The 23,056-nt window shown below is 42.4% G+C and overlaps 1 protein-coding gene across 1 annotated transcript in view; it reads right to left on the reverse strand.

Moving 5' to 3' along the window:
• Window positions 1-23,056, reverse strand: part of LOC121285007 (N-chimaerin) — a 292,291-nt gene that overhangs the window by 126,975 nt on the left and 142,260 nt on the right. The gene's annotated exons all lie outside the window — the stretch shown is intronic.

Below are 23,056 nucleotides of genomic sequence, written 5' to 3' on the forward strand. Positions count from 1 at the left end.
AGTTTCAGTTGTCTTGTGCTTAGGGGTGCTAATGTTTCACTGTTTAAGTATCCTTACTTAATCCACAACTGTGCATTGAAAGTTGCCATTGTTTTAGTGTTAGGTGAAGGTAATTTGCTGCGGTAATTTTCTTGTTTTTAAAAGTCATTCTAGCCACTGAATTCTTCCCTCTTGGCTTCCATTTGGTTCCTTTTTTATCCGATTCGTGTCTTAGATTTAGACTCTAAAATTTTTGGTCAGATTTTCTTGTGTATCAACTTGTAATTGGTCTATTTCAGACCCGAGTGCCCGATTTCTGTTACGGACAGCAAAGAGACATTGTAATAAAGTCAAAAAACTGCGAATGGTGGAAATCCAAAACAAAAACAGAATTACCTGGAAAAACTCAGCAGGTCTGGCAGCATCGGCGGAGAAGAAAAGAGTTGACGTTTCAAGTCCTCATGACCCTTTGACAGAACTTGAAGGGTCATGAGGACTCGAAACGTCAACTCTTTTCTTCTCTGCCGATGCTGCCAGACCTGCTGAGTTTTTCCAGGTAATTCTGTTTTTGTTAAAGAGACATTGTACTTATTTCCTCTCACCAACTGTCCATAAGCAGGTGTTTTGAATTATTTTAAAGTGTGTGGTGGCGTGTTTTCCCAAACTCTCTGTTTGTATGGTCCAATTTACTAATAACTCATGGCATTATGATTAACTCAGAAGGTTAGTTTATTTCACATTCAAAACTCGGGGAAGGAGTGTTCGCAACTTCCCATTACGTACGTATGCACATGGATAGAAAAAGAATAGTAACAGTAAAAAACAATTCACTTGATTTCCAGAGTCCAGAGTCCAATGAAGAATTCTTTCATGTAGGAACTTGGGCTCAACTGGCTGAAGACAGGAATTGTAAAGTTCGCTTTACAGTTGGTGCTGATACTGCAAGATGAAGTAGGTACACAGAGACTGGGTCAGTTCTGCAGGCAATGGTAGGAAATCTAGTAGAGACAAGCTCCAGGAGCAGGCTGCTGTTCTGCCTGGAGTTCTGCTTCTTGGTGGTTCACTGGTTGGATGTTAAACAGCAGACTGCATGTGAGGCCAAAGATGTTATGTTAAAACTGTCCAAAAGGTCAGAGGCTTGAGTCATGTGAAATGGCCCATGAATGGTTAACTGCAGCTTAACATAGGTATCTGTGCTTCTGGCCAGAATTCCATTGTTCCTCCTTAGGAGAGAGACAAGGTGGTAATTAGCATCTCTTCTGGTGCATTGGGCAGAATTCTCTGGTCGGCGAGTGGGGGCGGGGCCCGCTCGCTGACACGTAAAACAGTGCATGGTGACATCAAGCAGGCATCCCAACATCACCGTGCGTCATTCAGATTTTCAGCCACCCAACTGTCAAAGACCTATTAAGGCCATTTAAATAGTAATTAATTCAATTAGCTGAGCTACCTGTGCCCACGTTAAATGGCGGCATGTCCCTGATTGCCCCCCCACCACACACACACACACCACCCACCGACCCCTCCAAATGGGGGGAAAATTCAGCTCATTGTGTTTCGATCTCTCTTTTGTGATAATTCAGGTTGGGGAGCCAGTTCATCTGCAGTTCCTCTGCTTTCATTGATTACAAGGGGTCTGTATGGTGAGATGAGAGATTCCACATGCTGAGGGAGGAATTATTTTGTTCTTTTAATTCCTGGTGGTAGCTCCCAAAACAAAGGGCCAGTCCTCTGGTCATGTGACTTGTGGCAGCCATTTTTAAACATGGCAAAAGAATAAAGGTTTGGATTTCTTTTCATGTCATATGGACCCAACAGAAGAAATTAGCTTAAGAAAAGATGGTTAAATTGGGTCAAGTTAGGGATCAATAAGAGAACATCTGTCATTGAGGAAGTGATCTGTGAGCAACTAGGACCAAATGATAAAATTAGCCATCAGTACGATATTAAACACTGTAAATCAGATCATGTAAATGCGATTGTTGTCTTGAGACTTCCCATGATTCATTTCTAGGCACTCAGTTACCTGTGAATTACTTTACATGTACAAATTACATGCCAACATCTGCCACAGAAGTTAGTGAAGAAACTTGCAAAGACATGGTGCTCAGTAGTGTGCTCAATTATATCATGAATGGCTGGCCTAAAGATTGATGATGATGAGAAACTACAGGAGTATTTCAAACATCAAAATGAATGGAGTGTAGATCAAGGCTGTCTCCTATGGGGTTTAGGAATCATTATTCTGCCAAGGTTAGAGAGAGATTGTTAGAGGAACTTCAAGAACACACAGGGATAATCCATATGAAAGCAGTGGCAAGAAACTATTTTTGGGACCCAAAAGTAGTTAGCAATATTGAAGAGTTGGTGAAACGTTGTGAAGTGTGTTTCAGAATGAGAAATCATCCAACTAACATTTTTTTCATTCCATGGTCAAACACAAGAAAATCATGAGAACGGGTACATGTCGATTTCATTGAAGTGGAAAGGAAAGAGTGCTTTGTTTTGCTTATTACCTACAACAAGTGGATAAATGTCAAGTCTAAGCCCAATTCCACAAGTGCCAAAACTTTTTGGAAGTTGGTTTGCAATTTATGGGTTGCCAGAGGTGTTAGTGTCAGATAATGGTCCACAGTTTACGTCAGAAGAGTTTGAAATATTTCTGAGTATGACATTTCTGATATGGCATTAAACACATTCTCATACCACCATATCACCCAACATCAAATGGTGCTGCAGAAGGAAGTGCACAGATTGTTAACAGGTCTTTGCAGAAGTATCTACTAGGTAACAAGCATGAAACTTAGACAGTTCAGTACTGGTCAGATGGTCATGGCGAAAAGGTGTTAAGGAGAAGAATGTGATTGGAATTGTAAAGAGACTAGATGCATTCACATATCTAGTGAAGATGGGAGAGAGACTCTGTCAGTGTCAGATGATTCACTGGATAGAGAAAATCCGAAAAAGGGAGAGCAGGAGAAACCTCCTCTAATCAACTTCTTCTTACAGTCCAAACTGAAAATCAGAAAGAAACTGAAAGTTTGCCAGTATCACAGAATCCACCAGTGGAGCAAAGTGAGTCAGGGTCTTTGATTAAGGCAAATCAATCAATGTCACAATTCCAACCAATACGTGGAGTTGGCAGTCAAAGCCAAAGTTCAGGCTTGACACAGTCGGAGATGTTGAGAGAGCAGAGTCAAGCTAATGGAAATGGACAGAGGTATCTAGACAGAAAAAGAAGCCAGGTAGAGTAAGTGAAATTATGTGGGAAGGAAGAAGAAAAAAGTTGTTCTTTTCATTATTTCTTGTCAAATGATGATATTTTTGTCAAACACATACTGGTGTTAAGGAAAAACATTTTTTTTTGCAGGTAAATTACTCTGGTCATATGTGTTTTGGCTGTGATTACAGTAAAATCAAATACGCAACCTAATCTGTTAAATTTCAGGTATTCTTGATGTTGGTTTAGTCATATTGTATTCTGCAAACTTGGGTACATGTACCATTTTACATTTCAACGTGTGTGCTTTTTTAAGTGGGGAGGGACTGTAATATATTGTAAAAGCCAAGCATTTTGTTATACTGCCTTCCCTTTTGGGGAGGTGTAATTGTAAATAAAGTTGTTCTAAAGTTGCGACTCATGTTAGTCTTACTCAGTGTGTTACACTACACTGTATTAGGCTGAACTAAGGAAAGACTCACTGAACTTAACTCTCTTGAACATAAAAGCATTAGAAATAGGAATAGGTTATTTAGCCCCTTGAGCCTGCTCTCCCATTCAATAAGAATCATGGCTGGTCTGATTGTGGCCTCAACTCTACTTTCCTGCCTATTCCCCATAATCCTTGACTCCGTTGTAGATCAAAAATCTGTTTAGCTCGGCCTAGTCTTCACTGTTCTCTAGGATAGAGAATTCCAAAGATTAATGACCTTGAGAGAAGAAATACCACCTCATCGTCATCTAAAAAGGGATAATTTAAAATTATTTACTTATTTTGAGATGGTGTCCCACTGTTCTCAATTCTATCATGAGGGGAAGAAATCCTCGCAGCATCTACCCTGTCAAGACCGCTCAGATCCTTGTATGTTTCAATAAGATCACCTCTCATTCCTCTAAGCTCCAATGAGTATAGGCCCAACCTGCTCGGCCTTTCCTCGTATGACAACCCCTTCATCCCAGGAATCATCCTAGTGAACATTCTCTGAACTGTTTCCAATGCAAGTAGATCTCTCCTCAAGTAAGGAGACGCAATGCTCTAGATGTGGTCTCGCCAATGCCCTGTACACTTGTAGCAAGACTTCCCTACTTTTATACTCCATTGCCTTTTAAATAAAGGTAAACTTCACGTTTGCCTTCCTAATTACTTGCTGTACCTGTATGCTAACTTTCTGTGATTCATGTAGGAGGACACCCAGATCTCTTTTATACCGAGAGGAGGTGGTGGGGTTAATTTAAACAGCCCTGATTTCTCCTCTCAGCACCTGTCTGAAAACAGAAAGGTGTTCTGATTTTGATTTCCCCCTTTATAAGTGGTGGTGTATTTCCCAACCCCTCAATTTTGGTGTGATCTAATTTCTATTGATAACTCCAGTGCAAACTCGAGATAGGGTAAATTCAGAGAGTTATTTATTTGCACACACTCAAAAGCGGGAGGAGAGTCACAGAATAGCCCCCTGTGCATTCATACAATAAAAGAGGGATAGAGAAAGAAAGGTTTACAGGGCAAAGACATAGAAAAGAATTATTGTTTCATGTGAGTCCAGCATCCTTCCTAGAGCAGGTTGGCTGGCTGGCTGAACTGATCCCGGATAATTCATTTTTCCAGTACAGTTGACTTCCATGATTATATAGGCACACAGAGATGAGTCTTGTAGGCGATGGTACAGAAGTTCCAGTTGAAACAGTGTAGATGGGGCCAGGCATTCAAACCTGGACAAAACCCCTCTTCTGTGTTGCTGCTAGGTAGATGGAAACATGACAGACTGAGCTTTGCAGCTCTACAAGGCAATATTACTGGTTCCACCAGCTGGCTCCCGTCTCCCCACACCACATGTGACAAAAGACGTATATTCCTCATCTGGGTTCCCAAGATTATTAAATGTCCCTCCCATTAAGAATTGAATCGAAGGTTGCAGGGCTCTTTGCAAGACTAGTAGACTCCAGTTGGTCAGCGCCTGGGTTCTGAAGTGCAGATAGTCTTTGTATAGTTCCCTTTGAATTTGGTCTCTGCAGCCCACAGGGGGTCATTAGGGTCTCTTCAGAGATAATGAGGTGCAAATCTTTTCGGTATTACTAAACAGCGCTTATTGTTTCAGGGTCGTAGACAGACATAGCTTCAGCCATTTTAAAAGTCTTTGTCCACTTTTTAACATTTTAAAATAGACATTTGCCATGAGGATATATATCTATACACGTTTTATAAAAATACAGGCCTGAATTTTATACTCCCCTGCTGGCGGGTTTGTAGGCAGGTGGGGGGATGAACATGAAATATCATGGATCGGATTCCAGTCCACCCTGATCTCTGAGCAATTTTACACTGAGGCAGGTGAGGCCCACCTTGCCCAAACTGATGCCCTTAAGTGGCCAATTATTAACCACTTAAGGGCTGTTTCCCACCCAGCCTCAATTTTTTGGTTGGCAGGAGCTCTCGGGAATGGGAGAAGACTGAAAATACTTGGGTTTAGGCCTCGGGTGGGAAGGGTGGGATGGGGCGCCTCTATCAAGAGCCCCCTTTTGAATTCAGGCACCACCCGCTTAGGTCCGGTAGCCTCAGGACCTCCCTCCCTTCTCAGCCTCTCCCCCGCCACCCCAATCTCCAACTGTCCACTGCTCCAGACCTCCCCTACCCTTACTGCCCCTTTTCTGGACTCCCAGGACTTGGGCTCCAGGGACTGCATGTGGTCCCTGTCCTGTCCACTGCAGTTTTTGGTGCTGTTGGGACGAGAGAGCTGCTGGCCAATCGGATTGGCTGGCAGCTCTCAAAGGCAGGACTTCCTCCCGAGTGAGAAGTGGAAGTCCGGCCTGTAGCCAATTAATGCTCCTTGGAGTGTGAAATGGTTATGGGGCAGACAGGGTCAGGGGATGTGTTCCCCGCCAATTCTTTGGATGATGGGACAGGAAACCCTGCCATCTTAAAAATCCTGGCCATATGTATGATGTCTTAGCCCCCTGACGTGTTCTACTACAGTGTTCTGCAGTCTCTTGCTATTTAAATAATATTCCACTTTTCTATTCTTCCCACCAATATGGACAACCTCACATTTTCTAACTTTATATTTCATCTGCAAAATTTGTTCCCATTCACTTAATCTATTTATGTCCTTTGCAGACTCTTTGGGTGGAATTTTCCGAGCCTGCTAGCAGTGGGCGTGATAGGTGGTGTGCGTGGAAAATATGGTGGGACCCACTTAACGACGGCGTGAAGGCAGGTCGCGATCTCCCGCTCAGCCCACTGATGGCAGGTCGCGTTTCCTGCCATCGGTCAGTGGGAGCTAATTAAAATACATCAGCATATAATTAAAAGGCCACCCTACCAGGCTTTTGGAACCCGCTGTATTGTTTGTCTATGTTGGCATGCTTTCTCGCCAACGTCTTTCACAACAGCATGCAGGCGATGTGCACGTGGCGACCTTCAATTTGGGGGAACTGAGGTGACTGAGCAGCAGCGTACTCCACAACTCGCCCGTTGTCTACGGGCCTGAGGGGCGCCAGTAGGTTGGGGGAAACTGATGCCTGGCCCTAAAGGCGACTGCTGAGGATTGTGGGTGCCCGGGGGGCAAGTGCTGGCCAGCCTCGGAGGCGACTGCCTAGGGGTGGAGGGGTCCAGGAGCCAAATGCTGGCCAGCCTTGGAGGCGACTACTGAGGGGTGGGGGGGGTGTCTGAGGGCAAGTGCTGGCCAGCCTCAGAGGTGACTACTGAGGTGGGGTGGGTCAAGTGCAGCCCTGGCACTGCATCCCCTGCACAGGTGAAGGCAGGGTATGCAAGTGAAGTGGCCATGCATTAGGGACATCTGTATAAACTGACCATGCCTCATCAACAAAGACAGATCACGCGCAGCCACAGTGATATGATTGGGGTCAGGCTCCTAGCCTGCCCGCCCATGCAAGCAATGCAGAGGCACCAAAGGGCCACAAAGCACTCCATACCTTACCCGCACCCACCCTGGCACAAACTTCGAATCCACCACCACTTATTGGACTGCAGAGCAATTGGACTGCACATGTTGTACAATCTCCTCGCCAACCCTGCCATGTAGCAGTCACTGCTGGAGGCACTCAGGGCCCTTTGTGATCTCAGCATCCTGGTTTGGACCAGTGTCCCCTTTGTCACAGGTTGACAGGGCAGCCATGCAGCGCACTCATCTCTGATCATTCAAGGGTTGACCAGCATTCTCTGGGAAGCATTAAGGGATGGTTACACATGGCCAGGAAAGATGCTAGGTACACCCATGATGACTTAGCTGTATGCCTGATGGCCTACAGAGACTGTAGAAGATGGAGGAGAGAGCGACTGAGGCACCTGGCCGTGCAAAGGCAGGAGCAGCAACCTCATGAAGAAGGGGCAGCAGGGGTTTCTGCACACGCTGCCCAGGAGTGACAGCGAACCTTGGCTGGTAGCCGCATAGCGATGCCCAGGGGTTATAGATGCCGCCTGTCATTCCTGCAGATGATTGAGAACCAGTGTCACTGAAGACTACACATGTCTAGGGACCTGGTAGCTCACATCTGCCACTTACTGCAGGACTTGGCGCCAAGGGGACACAGCAGGCATCCACTGCCAGTGGCTGTGAAAGTGATCGTGGTGCTCAATTTCTATGCCAGTGGCTCCTTTCAGGACTCCACAGGTGACTTCTGTGGGATTTCACAACCCACCACCCACAAATGCATCCATGAGGTCATGGGTGCCATCTTCTCCACGGCACACAACTTGGTGCATTTCGCCCGGGACCAAGACAGCTAGGATGCAAGGGCCATTGGATTCGCTCTGATCTTGGGATTCCCACAGGTGCAGGGTGCGATTGACTGCACTCATGTGGTGCTCAGGTCTCCATCACTATACTCATTGGACTTCTTCAACTGCAAGGGCTTCCACTCACTGAATGCGCAGTTGGTATGCGGCACTGCGATAAGCCAGACTGGAGTCAAAAGTTCACAGCTGCGACATGAGGATCTATGGGGACACCTCATTGCATGTCGTCATTCACGGGAGTGAATATATTATGAGGCGGGCTTTGGGAAGATACTGCGTGAAAACCCACCATTTTCATCAACGGATAGGATCAGATTAGATTTGGAAGAAGAGGAGCTGAAATCCCTCAAGAGGAAGGCAGAGTTTTAAAAGAATTTTATGACTGCCATCTGGGTGGGCTGCCTTGGTCTTCTTTTCCAGCTAAGCTGAACTGCTACCAAGGATGTGTCCCCGTGTTGGTCAGACTACACTCTAGCCTCTAAACACAGGTGGGTTGCTGAGAAATTCGGGGAACCTGCCTTGGTGGTGTATGCCATTTAATGTGCAGTTTGTGGTTTGACAACCACTGTTTGCCTGTTAGTTTGTGTTTATCTCACATTAATTCTGTACTTTACAGTGTAAGATAAGAGTACTGGGCGTTTGCTTTGTTGATTTTTGTATAGTAAAATTTCATCTGTTTGTTTAAACCTGGAATCTTGTGGCTTTATCCTATTCGTAAGTAACTGGGATTTCAAATTTCACCTACCTTAGCGAAAAAGGTTACTGGTCCCCAACTCGATTGGAACGCAATTTGGGTGTTTCGTCCAGGTTTATACCAAACTTTTGGGGGGGGGGCGGGGGGGGGTGTCTGGTCTGCAATCATAACTGCGTCCAAATAGTTCCCCATCATGGTTCAGGCATGCAACAGAAGCATTTCGTCCAGCAAATGAGTGAGATTCAGGACCAAGGTGTGACTGGACTCATAGTAAAAATGGAAGCACCTGCAGGTAGGGCAGGCTTTGGCCAATACCGATCTGATACTGGCTATCCTGAAAGGCAAAATCAGCCTCACAGCAGACAAGCTTACTTAATAAAGACGTTCGCACAGTTTGTGATAAGGAAGTCCAATATGTGGCAATAACTTTGGTGTCTAGAACCCCCAAGGTGCCTGGCATGATGTCAGCTGTGCTTACACTTCCCTGAAAGGAAATGTCCATTCATCATGTCGCTGATGAAGAAATTTAGACATTTGATGACGACTACGTGAGGGAGGTCCTTTGAAGGCCAGGTATAGCAATACAAGATAATTTATCCAAGCTCAGTTCTTATCATTATTTGATTGTAGAGAAAAAAAGAGGTTCCATTACAACCCTTGAGATGGTCACTAGCAACCAACAAAGTAGGATCTGATACTTGTTCCAGCATAAAAAATATCTTATTTTAATTTACTCTAATGTCGTGGTTATATTGAGCTCCTGGTTTGTAATTGATAACTGAACAAAGTGACTTGTAGCAAACAATATCTGAATTATGCTGCAACTGGAAATCAAACATGGTGCTAAGAGAATTTGCCAGTCACTTTTGAATGTTTTAAAGCGGGCAGGCATGAGTGCCCACTCCCAAAAAAAATCCCTGCTTGATCAAACTGCCTGAACACTTTTTCAACAGCTTGACATCAGCACAAACCTAGAGTAAGTCATCATTGGTGTTCGCAGGCAACACATGAAAAACTAGGTGCATAATCCTATGCATCTTATTTAATTATAAGATGTATTTACCTATAGTTTTGTTTAAATTCTTCATATCATTACGTTGTTAGGAATGCGAGACTTTATAAGGCAGTAATATTTAAACAGTCTCCCTTAACTTAAGGTGAAATAGAATGATGGTGGTGATCATACTAAACTCTGCCTGGAGAAAGACCATGTGATCTGTAATCAAAATCTGTTGAAAATCAAGGGATAGTTTCACATTTTGAAATAAAAGAGGGCAGCTGTTTTTCTGGAAATAGATGCAGAGATATGAACACAGAGACACGTGAAGAGTTTTTTTGTGTTGGCTAGAAAGCTGGATGCTGTAGAAAACTGGTTTTCTATTCAAAGAGACAGGCTTGTAGATATTTAAGGAACAAAGAGTCGCCGATGTGGGCCTCGTTGCTAGAAGTCGGTTCAGGAATACTCAGAAGACTGAGTGGAACAACTTCAAAGGTCACTGGAAGACTCAAACTGGCATGACAGGGAGAAGGGAGTCTGTTGAAAGGCTGTAAGACTTAACTTATAAGGCTACGTGTCTGCTGAAAGTGTGATGTAAAGTAAAAATGTGTTATAAAGAACATTTTGCCTATTTCAGCTAGTTAAAGTACCTTTTCTTTAATTTGGTGCATTAGTTGTCTGTTAAAATAATGTTCAGTCCATGTTGATTTTAATTTGTTTGTTACAGTAAAAGTCTTAAAATGTGAAATCTTGTCCTTTGGTAATTTCTGTCAGCCGCTGGGGAATCCATCTCTCTTTAAAAGTTATCGGTCTCATCAGGGATCATAACAACATGTAAAATAACTTAAGCCACAAGTATCTGTACAGGAAAACTAACAATTTTTGATCTGTGGTCCATCATCGAAATGAATCCTGCTTTTGATAAACACACCAATAAATCAGAGACATTGACATTCTCATCTTCTGTAATCTTGAAATGACAAATTCCAATAGAATTGGAAAATAATGCACTTAATTGTAGCAGGGGTTTACAAGCTGGTGTCTCTTATGGTCCTTACAATAAACAGCACTGTAAAGAACTACCAACTTCACAATTCTGTACATACAATATTCAAATATGTTTTGTGAGGCTAAGTGCTCCTTAAAGTGCTCCTTCATTTTCTGGCTGTGCTTCTCTCAAACAGCACAATCGGGACATTAGGAGATTTCTTCATAATTGTGGAAGGCAGGCAACTAGCTGTATTCCCACTTTGATGGAGCAAAGATCAGCAGAATCGAGGTTAGTGCAAATCCCTTGGGGAACCTGAGAGTAGTCTGCCAGGTATCCTGAGCAATCCTCATTACAGGTAGAATTTCTCAAATGTCCCATTGTTTCCTTCCAGCTATTTTGCCCTGACATTTTGTCCAGGATCCTCTGTTCTCACACTATGCACATGAGTTTTGTCCCATGTGGTATTCTCAGATTTTTAAAAAATGGCTACTGCAAACAAAAGAAGAAAAGTGGATGCAGAGTATCGTGTCTTTAATGAAAAATGGACAAACAATTATTTTTCATTGGAGGTGAAAGGCAAACCCATGTGCCTGATTTGGGGAGAGGTGATTTCTGTCATGAAAAAAGTCAACATAGAGACAGTACAGCACGAAGCACATCAGCTATGAAGAATTTCAAGAACAAGTGCAAGCGGACAAAGTTAAAGCACTTGAAAAGAATGAGTGCGCAACATGCAATTTTCACAAGGCCGAGAAAGGTGATGGACAGTGTTATGCAAGCCAGTTATGTGGTGAGTGAACTTATTGCAAAAAAGCTTAGGCCTCATTCAGATGGAGAGTTTGTAAAGGAGTGCATCATTGTGACTGCAGCTTTATTGGCTTCAGAGAAAATCAAGTTATCTCGCAGACTGAATTAATGATATGGCTCAAGACATTGAAAAGTTTCTGAAAGATTCTGTGGCTGATTTCAAGTTTTACTCTCTGGCTATTGATGAGACAATGAACATAACAAACACATACCAACCGGCAATTTTTCTGCGTGGAATCACAGCAGATTTTGAGATTCAAGAGGACTTGCTTGCTTTAGTAGCAATGCATGACACTACCAAAGATGAAGATATGTTTGACAAGGTTACATGGGCAATGCACGGGCTCCAGTTATCATTTGAAAAATTAAGTGGTCTTACTACTGATGGCATTCCAACTATGGAATTAGTTGTTCTAATCAAGAAAGTAATGAATCTCCTCAACCTTGATCCAAGTAAGTTGATAGTATGTCACTGCATCATTTATCAGGAAAATCTGTGCACACGGTCCATGCAACTAAGCAACGTAATGTCGACAGTGGTATCGAGCATTAACTTAATTAAAAGTAGAGGGTTAAACAGCCGCCAGTTTAAGGAACTATTAAAAGACCTTGAATCAGAATATGGCAATTTACTTTACTAAAAGTGTGATGGCTCAGCTGGGGGAGTATGTTGTTGAGGTTTTACAAACTGAGGGATGAAGTGAAACTTTTCATGGAGACCAAGGGAAAACCTGTGGCTGAGTTCAGTGACAACGAGTGGCTGTGTGACTTGGCTTTCATGGTTGACATTACGCAGTATCTGTCTGAGCTCAATGTCAAATTGCAAGGGCTTCTTACTTCGCTTCTTTCAAATGTGAAATCATTTGAAGCCAAATTAAACCTGTGGCAACTGGAAAAGGGCAACACAGTGCATTTTCCTACCCATCAGGAACAAAAACCTGCAACAACAGTGGAGTACCCCAGGGAGAGTGCAAATTTATTTCAGAAATTTTGTCAGCAATTTTAAGACCTAAAAGTGAGGGAACTGGAATTAAACATTTTTGCCAAACCGCTCAATATTGAAGCAGTCACTGTACCTGAAGACCTTCAATATGAAGTTACAGAACTGCAAAGCAACATTGGGCTTAAGGCTAAATACGATAACCTGCCTCTGCTAGAATTCTATAGACTCCATGTAGGCGCCGATGAATTTCTAAACTTGAAAATTGCATCACTGTTTGGAATGACATACTGCTGTGAGCAGTTTTTTCAAAACTTCCTCTCACAAAGGACCCTCTACTTGCCAGATCAATAGACATGAATTTGGAAAGCCGGTTGCGAGTCGCAACATCATCAGTGCCAACAGACATAACAAGGCTCATTAAGCAAAAGGAAACTCCGCCGTCGCATTAAAGCAGTGGGTGAGTTGAACGTTTCTGTATTCTCTTTAAAAGGAAAATAAATTAAGTTGGCTTTTATGTGTTGTGGCCCGCAACTGATTTTGTCGATGTGTGAGTGGACCTTAATAAGAAAAAGGTTCCTCTTCCCTGCACTAAAAGTACTGCAACTCCGAGCTAAATTAACTTTAGAAGAACTGTCAACAGTTCCAGATGGCATTAAAAACTCTGCAAAAAGCCACAGATGACCACAAAATTTCCAACATTTAATTGGAAGGCAGCAGACCTCCCATCTGAATTTACTTTGTTTTGACAATGTGTTGACACCAAAACTAAAATTGCTTTAGACAATGAAGGCCTTCACAGACTGAACATATCAGGTCGTCCAACGACCATCAGAAAAATCCCGAAAAAATACGGTCAACACTTGAAGGTCAATTACGAGTGAAACCCAACATCCAAATATACCGTCTGGAATTTGGAAGGAAAGATGGGAAGTAAGAAGCTGGTTAGACATCCGACAGAGACCATTCATCAATTCATGCAGAGACAAGGGGCATGATTGAGACTTTACAGCGGCAGAACTAGCTGGCAGAAAAATTGAGCTCATGATAATAACTACCCCAATAAAGCATTCCAAAAAGGCTTCTTGAACCAACCCAAGGGTTATACTGTGGAAGCATGACTACAAAGCCATACTACTGGGTAGGCAGAATCTATATGCTGTGTGTTCACCACTGGCACTCCAGACAATATAGGCAGGCCTAGTAAGCAGGACAGTGTGGTCTCATACATGCACCCAGAAATTGCCCAGCTTTAACGCTATATGCAAAGCATGGGGCACCAGAGGTTATTGGAAATGCCTATGCAAAAAGCGAAAGCCAGAACACGTGGTTTGACATCATGACAACCAGAGGCTACAGTATTATAACCAACCAAAAGCCTGTACCAAACAGCATCAAAGCAAGATCCACGAAATGTCAAGTCAAGGTATGCAGTCCGATAATGAGGAATGACATTCGGCATAGTGAACATCAAATAATGTTTTGGCTACAGTGGTTTTTGCCACTGTCCAGATTATATGCCCACAGGTGCAGAGTCAGCATAACCTATATGCAAAACTGGATACTGGTGAAGGTGCAAACATCCTTCCACTTCATACACTGAAATGTATATATCCACAGAAATGGCAAGTGATGATTCAGCCATTGCCACTGCCAAACTTACCATCTACAATGGCTTGGAGATTCTATCCCTGGAATCTATTACACTCAAGTGTTACTACAATGACTCACCCTGGTCACCCCAGATATTTTATATTGTGGACACCACACATCCAGCCCTCACAAGCATGCAGGGACCTAATGCTGGTTAGTTGTCCACGGTGTCGACAACTCAATGACAAAGACAACAGAACACAAGGACACCCCAATCACTTCAGTAGCCTACCTAACATTCTTATACCCAGACAGGTTTGATAAGATTGGGAGTTTCAAGGGTGGTGTGTATTGTATCTACATGCAGATGCTACTTCGTTCATCGATCTATCATGCAAATGTAGCATTCACATCCAGAACAAGATGAAAGCTAAACTGGATAGGACGGAGAGCGATAGCATTGTCCGAAAAGTTCAACACCACACAGAGTGGTATAGCTCCAACATAATATCATTAAGAAAGATGGTTCTACACTCATTTGTTTAGACCCAAGGCATCTGAATGCGGCTCTAAAATGACAGTCTCATAGAACTCTTGCACTTGAGGAGCTGAACCTCAATTTTGCAAATGGCAAATTCTTCTTTAAACTCAATGCTAAAAATGGCTACTGGTCAGTTTATTTGGAAAAAACATCGCAGGAACTAACAACGTTCTGTACTCCTTTTGGGAGATACCTTTTCCAAAGGTTACATTTTGGGATTTCTGTAAATGAGGATATTTTCCAACAACATATGGACAGGGTCACGTGCGAGATCCCAGGATGTGTCTGCACAACAGACGACATCACCATTGGTTGGCGCAACAAAACAGGATGACCATCGAAACTTGTACCTTCTGATGAAAACTGCACACAGAGAAGGTCTTGCATTTAATAGCCAGAAATGCAACTTTAATACAACACAGATCAAATGGACTACAGCGGCTCAAGGAGACAGCTCACCGTTACCTTCTCAAGGATATCTAAGGATGGGCAATAAATGCTGGCCAGCGAAGCCCACATCCCGTGAATGAATAAAAAATAAACAACTTTTACAGATCCAACTATTCTGACACAGGCATCCACCATAACCCTAGCAAGCTAGAAGACGTCAGTGCAATGCCCACACTGCAAGACAAAAATTATCTGCAACGTTGCCTTGGTTTAATCTCCTTACACCTTTTATACCTCTTTACCAAGAAAGCCTCATCTCTTCGTCAACTTCTGAAGAAAGAAGTACCTTTTGTTTGGCAGGAAGATCACCAACACATTTTTAATGACCTTAAAAATTCAATAACTGAAGGATCATCAACTCTCCAGTTTTACAACTCGACTGAGGAGATTACACTTGAGATTGATGCTTCCCAAAAAGGACTTGGAGCATGCCTTCTCCCGAAAGGGAAGCCTATTGCTTTTGCCACCAAGAGTTCGACCACTGCCCACGCTCATTATTTGAATATAGAACACAAAACTTCGGCACTGGTACTTGGCATCCAGCAGTTCCACACTTACTTAATTGCAAAGAAGTTTGTTGTGGAAACCACTTAAACTGATCTGGCACAAACCCTTAACTTGTGCACCACCAAGATTACTGCACTTACTGGTCAAAATACAAGGCTACGATTGTGATGTATGCTACAAGCCAGGTAATTCTATGGTCACATCCGATACCATAAGCTGTCTACCTAAATCATCAAAAACTGCAGATATCTCCCTAGATCTACAATTAGATCTTGTGGAGACTGAAATATAAGACATTTTGCATGTTGGGCAATCTAAGTGCCAAGCGCTGCAGGAGGAAATGCCCAACAACCCTGTACAACTATGGAATACAGTGACTGGCAAATGGCCAAAGTCCTTCCAGGACATTCCAGAGCTGTAAAGACCATTTTGGCCTTATAGAGGTGAACTCAGAATAACTCAAGGGCTCATCTTTAAGGGAAAGCAAGTTGTCATCCCAGGGTCCATGCGACCTGTTATCCTCCAACAGTTACACCAGACACATATGGAAATTGATTGAGCCAGAAGATTGGGCAGATTCGGTATATTGGCCAGGAATCCATCAAGGCATCGAAAAGGCCATGAGGGGATGCAGGGCATGTCAAACCCTCATGCCTAGCAAATAGAAAGAAGTACTGCTACTCATGTGGTACCCACAGATCAATGGACCAGACTTGCAACTGGCCTTTTCAGTGTCCATAGAGATAATTTCTTGATTGTAATGGATTACACCTCCAAATTTCACATTATCCATCAATTACATAACACACCTACTGCAACCACTGCAGACACATTTAATTCAACCTTTGATCTATTCAGGGCACCACAGGAGTTGCTTGCAACAACGGACCCCAACACAGTGGATACCCCTTTAAGGTTGTGTATGAAAAGTGGGGAGTCAACCATATCACTTTGTCACCGCATTACCTCAGGTCCAACAGAATGGCAGAATGTATGGTTCAAACCGTAAAATCCTTAATCATGAAGTGTTGTCAAACAAAGCACAATCTATACATGACCATGCTGTATCTTAGAGTGGCACTGCTCAGTACGATCATTCCCTCACCTGTGGAATTACTATTCAACAGACAAGTGCGGACAACCCTCTCCAGTCATCACTCATTGATGCTCCTAGGCGTACAAGATGCATTACTCAAAAAACAGGAAAGATGCCCATGACTGGGTACAAAGAAGCCAATCTGAACATGGGACAAAAAGTTCAAGTGCAACATCCAACTGATGGCACATAGAATCCAGCAGAAATTATCGGCATATGCCCAGAACCAAGATTGTATCAAGTATGAACACTAAATGGGATGACGGTGTTACAAAATAGATGCCAAATCAGAACAATATGACAACCAGAAACACATAGCCGTCCTACTGCACATTGAATATGCACTAAGATGTAACACAAATAGAACACCCAGACCAGCATTCTGAAAACGTATAGCAGCCTTCAGCAAAGATCATCAAAACTAAGTCTGGACGGATAAGGAAACCACCGATATGTTTCAGAGACTTGTAAATTTATTACTTTGTATAATGGTTTCTTCAGGCACAATGTTATTTTGTTTTGCTATCATATAAATAGTTTGATACTTTAAAGGTAAACCTTTACTTAGAAAAAAGGGGGATGTTATGATGTGATGTATTTGAACCTTTAAAGGTACATAGCTTAAACTGCTGTCAATCACTAACACCTTGATAGATGTGATGTAATAGTCACATGACTTGTATTCAGCCTAAAGCAGCAACAGTAGAGTTCAAACGAACCATGCTTAGCCTTCTAGTTAACAATGTTTATATATAGTCCTAAATTTAAATAAAGAAAACGCATTATTATTTTACCAAACCTTGTCATGTGATTGATATGATCTTCTCTTCAAGGTAAATGTAACAGTACACAGTCAGGAGCAAGAGAGGCCCTGGGAGTTGTCAACACTGAATTCTGGCCCCAAGAAGACTCAAGGCATAAGATCCAACATGGTTAAGGAAACCTCCTGCTGGTTACCGCCTACGTCCCTCCCTCGGCTGCTGAATCAATGCTCCTCCACTTTGAACACCATTGGAAGAAACACTGAGGGTGGCAGGGGCACAGGATGTACTCCAGCTGGGGACTTTCAAGCCCAACACCAAGAATGGCTCAGGAGCACCACTGACTTAACTGGCCAAGTCCTGAAGGGCATATCTGACAAAGTGGGCCTGAGGTAGGTGGTTAGAAAACCAATAAGAGGGAAAAACATATTTGTTCACTCAGCTTCTGACCTCATTACAGCCTTGTTTCAAACATGGAGAAAAGAGTTGAATTCTAGGGGTGAGATGAAAGTGACTGCCTTTACATCAAGGCAGTATTTGACTGCATCATCAATGTGCGCAAGAGAAATTGAAGTCACTGGCAATCAGGGCAAAAGCTGGCCAGAGTCATATATAGCACAAGGGAAAATGGTTGAATCATCTCTGCCCCAGGACACTGCTGCAGGAGATCCTCAGGGTAATGTCCAAGGCTCAAATATCTTCAGCTGTTTTATCGATGACCTTCCCTTTACCTTAAGGTCAGAAGTGGGGATGTTGGCTGATGATTGCACAGTGATAGTGCCATTCACAACTCCTCAGATAGTTCATGCACACTCGGCCAACATCAACGCACATCATTTCGAGCTCCCACCCACCGAACAAAAATTTCTGCCCCTGGTCTTGAATAATGGATCTTACTAAAACTACTTTTTAAAGTGAAGTGTGTCAATCTTGGTTTTAGTAATGCCTCTTCAACCAATCAACAAAGACTGCTGTTAGTGCAAATTATCCAAGAACAAGACATACTGAAAAGAGATTTGTATTTATACAGCTTTTTATCGAGTCTTTCAGAAACTTCTCAATTTGCTTCACACCTAATGAATTATTTTGAAATGCAGTATCTGCTTAAGTTAATCAAAGCAGCAGCCATTTCACACAACATCTCAAAAAACGGCAGTAAAATGACTGACCAATTCATAAAGTATGGCGATTTAGGAAAGAACATTAGCTAGGACCTGTGCTTCTTGGAACTGTGCCATGTGATTTTTAATATCCACCTGAATAGTGAAAGGCAGATGGGCCTCAATTTAACAACTCATTTGAAGAACAAATCTGGTGCAGGATTTCTTCTGCACTGGAGTGTCAGCCTCAGTTATGTGATCAAATTTTAAAGTGGGGCTGGAACCTGTAACCTTGTGACCATGTTCTGTGAGCCAAGATGACAGACATTGCTAATAAGAAATTTGTTTTATCTGACCATCAGGCTTTTGTTTTATAAGATTATAGCCTTTAGCAATAGATTCTAGCCTTCAGCAATAACCTGCTCACTAAAGTGCAGTTTGGGTTCCTCCAGGGTCACTCAGCTCCTGACTTCATTACAGTCTTGGTCCAAACATGGACAAAAGAGCTTAACTTAAGAAGTGAGGTGAGAGAGGTTGCCTTGACATCAAGGCAGCATTTAACCCAGTGTGGCAGCAAGGAATCCCAGCAAAACAAAGTCAATGGGATTCAGAGGGAAAGCTCTCAACTGATTGGAATCATACCTAGCACAAAGGAAGATGATTGTGGTTGTTGTAGGTCAATCAGTTCCAGGGCATTGCTGCAGGAGTCCCTCATGGTAGTTTTTCTAGGCCCAACCATCTTCAGCTGTTTCATCAATGACTTTCAATCTTAAGGTCAGAAGTGGGATGTTCACTGATGATTGCACAACATTTGGCACCTCAGATACTGAAACAGTCTGTGTCCATATGCAGCAAGACCTGGACAACATTCAGGCTTGGGCTGATAAGTGACAAGTAACATTTGTGCCACACAAGTGCCAAGCAATGACTATCCCAAAAAGAGAAAATCTAACCATCTTCTCTTGACATTCAATAGCATCTCCATCGCTTAAACCTCTACTATCAACTTCCTGGACATTACCATTGACCAGAAACTGAACTGTACCAGCCATATATATGCTGTGTCTACAGAAGCAGGTCAGAGGCTGGGAATTCTGCAGTGAGTAACTCACCACCTGACTCCCCAAAGTTTATCCACCATCTATAAGGCACAAGTCAGGAGTGTGATGGAATACTTGCCTGGATGAGTGCAGCTCCAACAACACTCCAGAAGCTCGACACCATCCAGGACAAAGCAACCCACTTAATTGGCATCCCTTCCACTATGCTCTCCTCCACCAAGGACACACGGCGGCAGCAGTGTGTACCATCTATAAGATGCATAGCAGCAACTCACCAATGCTCCCTTCAACACCATCTTCCAAACCTATGAACTTGACCATTTAGAAGGACAAGGGCAGCAGATGCATGGGAACACCACCACCTACAAATTCCCTTCTAAGCCGCACACCATCCTGACTTGGAACTATATCACTGTTCCTTCCTTGTCACTGGATCAAAATCCTGCAACTCCCTTCCTAACAGCACTGTGGATGTACCTACACTACATGGTCTGCAGCTGTTAAAGAAGGCTGCTCACCACCACCTTCTCAAGGGCAATTAAGGATGGGTAATAAATGCTGGCCCAGCCAGTGACGTCCACATCCCATGAGCGAACAAAGAAAAATGTATTTAAATCTAATATGTCTTCTTTTACATATCATTTATGACAACTGAAGGAAAACTGTAATAAACTTTGTAGCGTAGTTCTAAATTCTTTTCTATTAAAGTTACCAAACAGTTAACAAAGTTACCACCAGCCCAGTCAAATTATAATAGGTTGGACAACAAGAGTCATGCTGGAAATGACTATGAAGAAATCCCCAAGTTTTAATTTGTACATTTAATCATCAATATATTGAAACAAAGTTTCTGTTTCCTGGCTGTTATCAAGCAAAATGTCAACTACATCAGTTGCTCTTTGATGTCATAATGAGTACAGTCTCAGAACTGTTTGCTGAAGATTAATGTGTTCTCAGCTCACATTTAGGTTGAAGATCCTTACAATAAGCTGATAGCCATTGCTCAAATTCCATTTGATGAAGCAGATTGTTGTATCACATCTTCAAGACAAAGGAGATTGAAGAGCCTCATCATTGTCAGGCCATGGTGATATTTCATTCATTTTTGACAGGATGTTGCAGTATTTGCTCAAATGAATCATGGCTCTTCAGGGATCTTCTAACTTTTTTTCATTTATTCTGGTTACTAACTAATATATACTTTTTTCAGAAATCTATTCTGAAGGCATTATAATGGGCAAAATATTTAGCTTAGCGGGTGGGCTTGTGTATAAAATGATGTGCAATATTTTGGTTGGCAGGCATGTGCCAGAGTCGGCAGCGTGCCCACTGACAATTAAAAGGCCTATTAAGCCCCTTAAACAGTTAATTAAAAGATATTTTTCACTGCCGGTCCAACCTTACAGTTGGTGGGCAGGCAAAAAGGCCTTTGCACTTTTTTGGAAACCTCATCCATGGACGGGATGATGTTTCCAAAAGCAAGTAAAAATGCAATAAAAATTTTGAAATTTAATTAGTAACATGTCCCTGCTCACATGACAAAGTTAGATGAGGGGGCATGTTTAATAACATTTATAAAATCTTTACTTTTTAAAAATTCTGTTCATCTCCCTGAGGCACAAGCGCGCACTGACGTGCATGCGCAAAGTTCGAGCTCACCCCACTCGCACTCCCCCCCCCCACACAGTTCACACAGGCAGTGCTGAGCGCTGAAGCTTGTATTTCACGCTGGCGTGAAATCGTCTTCCGGACCTGATCGTGGTCGGCGGTAAGCTTCCCAAACGCCCCTGCCCGACAAGGATGAAATTCTGCCCAATGAGTAGAAGGGATGCATGCACGTTCTCAGCCCAGATATCTGGCAATCATTACAATCAAACAATGCTGGATAATATTACTGCATGACCTTGGCTGCCTAAAAAACAGTAGTTTCAGAGAATGAGAGGCCAGTCCATAACCTACCAAGGCAAAACAGAGGAATGGAACTAAATAATTATCATAAGATCCGGTCATTTTAAAATAACACATTGCCTGCACAATTGCACATCCCACATTTCCGTGTTGCAGTCAGTATGAATATTGGTACAAGGCAATAAATAACTACAAGTTGCAACAAAACTAGTTTATACATAAGTTGTTCCTTAATATAAAGAATGTGGCTTCCAGTGACCACAGTATATCATTACAGAATTATTAGCCAAATTATCCTATGATGAGAGGCTGAGTAAATTGGGTCTGTTATCCGGAGTTTAGAAGAATGAGAAGCAATCTCATTGAAATATTCAAGATTCTGAAGTGGCTTGATAGGCTGCACACTGAGAGATTGTTTCCACTGGTTGGGGAATCTAAAACACAGGCACAGTATCAGTATAAGGGGCCAACCTTTTAGGACTGAGAAGAAATTACTTCATTCAAAAGGTTGTGAATCTTTGGAATTTTCTACCAGAGAGGGTTGTGGATGCTCCATTGCTGAATACATTTAAGGCTGAGATAGACTGATCTTTTGTCCCTCAGGAACTCAAGGGATATGGGGAGCGGTCAGAAAAGTGGAGTTGAGGCCCAAGATCAGCCATGATCATTTTGAATGGCAGAGCAGGCTTGATGGGGTTTTTGGATTACTGCTGCTTCTACTTGTGTTAGTGACAAAAAGTACAAAAAAGAGAAGAAATATTATACGTATAATACTATCTACTGATTTGCTGTTAAACCATTGCTTCAAATTAGATACAATTATAATGCTGATCTACTATCAGTCCTGGTAGAATGCCTACTCTGGTGGTGATATAATGTGGAAATGCAACATGTGGTAACGAAAATAAGAGCTGTTAACATTAAAAGATACAAACTTCAATGCTAAATTTTAGAAAAAAGATCCAAAACAATAACCAAATTTCTAATTTAGAATAAAATACCCATTAGTGCATTTAAGGCTATAGCAAGCTCTTATGGTTTAGATTATATTTCTAAAACAATTTCATTTTACACTTCTGGTTTATACAATTATTTCTAAATAATAGTCCCAGTTAAGGTTTAATACACGCACTTTACATATCATGCCAATTTCCCTACTGGTAGTGACCTCCTACTTTGGTTTACCATTAGCACCTTCGCTAATCCCCCATTACAGGATTATGGGTTCAATGTAATAAACTAATATGTAGAACACTTTATTGTAGTTTATTAAAATCAGAATATATAGATTGTTGTGCCTTTAGCTACATTACTATATTACCACTCAAGGCATATGAAGAACATACGAACAAGGAGTAGGCCATCCAGCCCCTCGAGGCTGCTCCACCATGTAATAAGATCTTGGCTGATCTGATAGCAACCTGAAAGCTGCATCCCACCTACCCCTGATAACCCCTCACCCCCTTGCTTACCATGAATCTATCCACCTCTACCATAAAAATATTCAAAGACACTGTTTTCACCACCTTTTCAGAAAGAGAGTTCCAAAGACCCACAAGCCTGAGTGAAAAAATTTCACCTCATCTCTGTTTTAAATGGGTGACCCCTTATTTTTAAACAGTGACCCCCTAGTTCTAGGTTATTCGTCTCCACATTCA

The sequence above is a fragment of the Carcharodon carcharias genome, chromosome 12 (genome assembly GCF_017639515.1).
Source record: "Carcharodon carcharias isolate sCarCar2 chromosome 12, sCarCar2.pri, whole genome shotgun sequence".
Lineage (NCBI taxonomy): Eukaryota > Metazoa > Chordata > Chondrichthyes > Lamniformes > Lamnidae > Carcharodon > Carcharodon carcharias.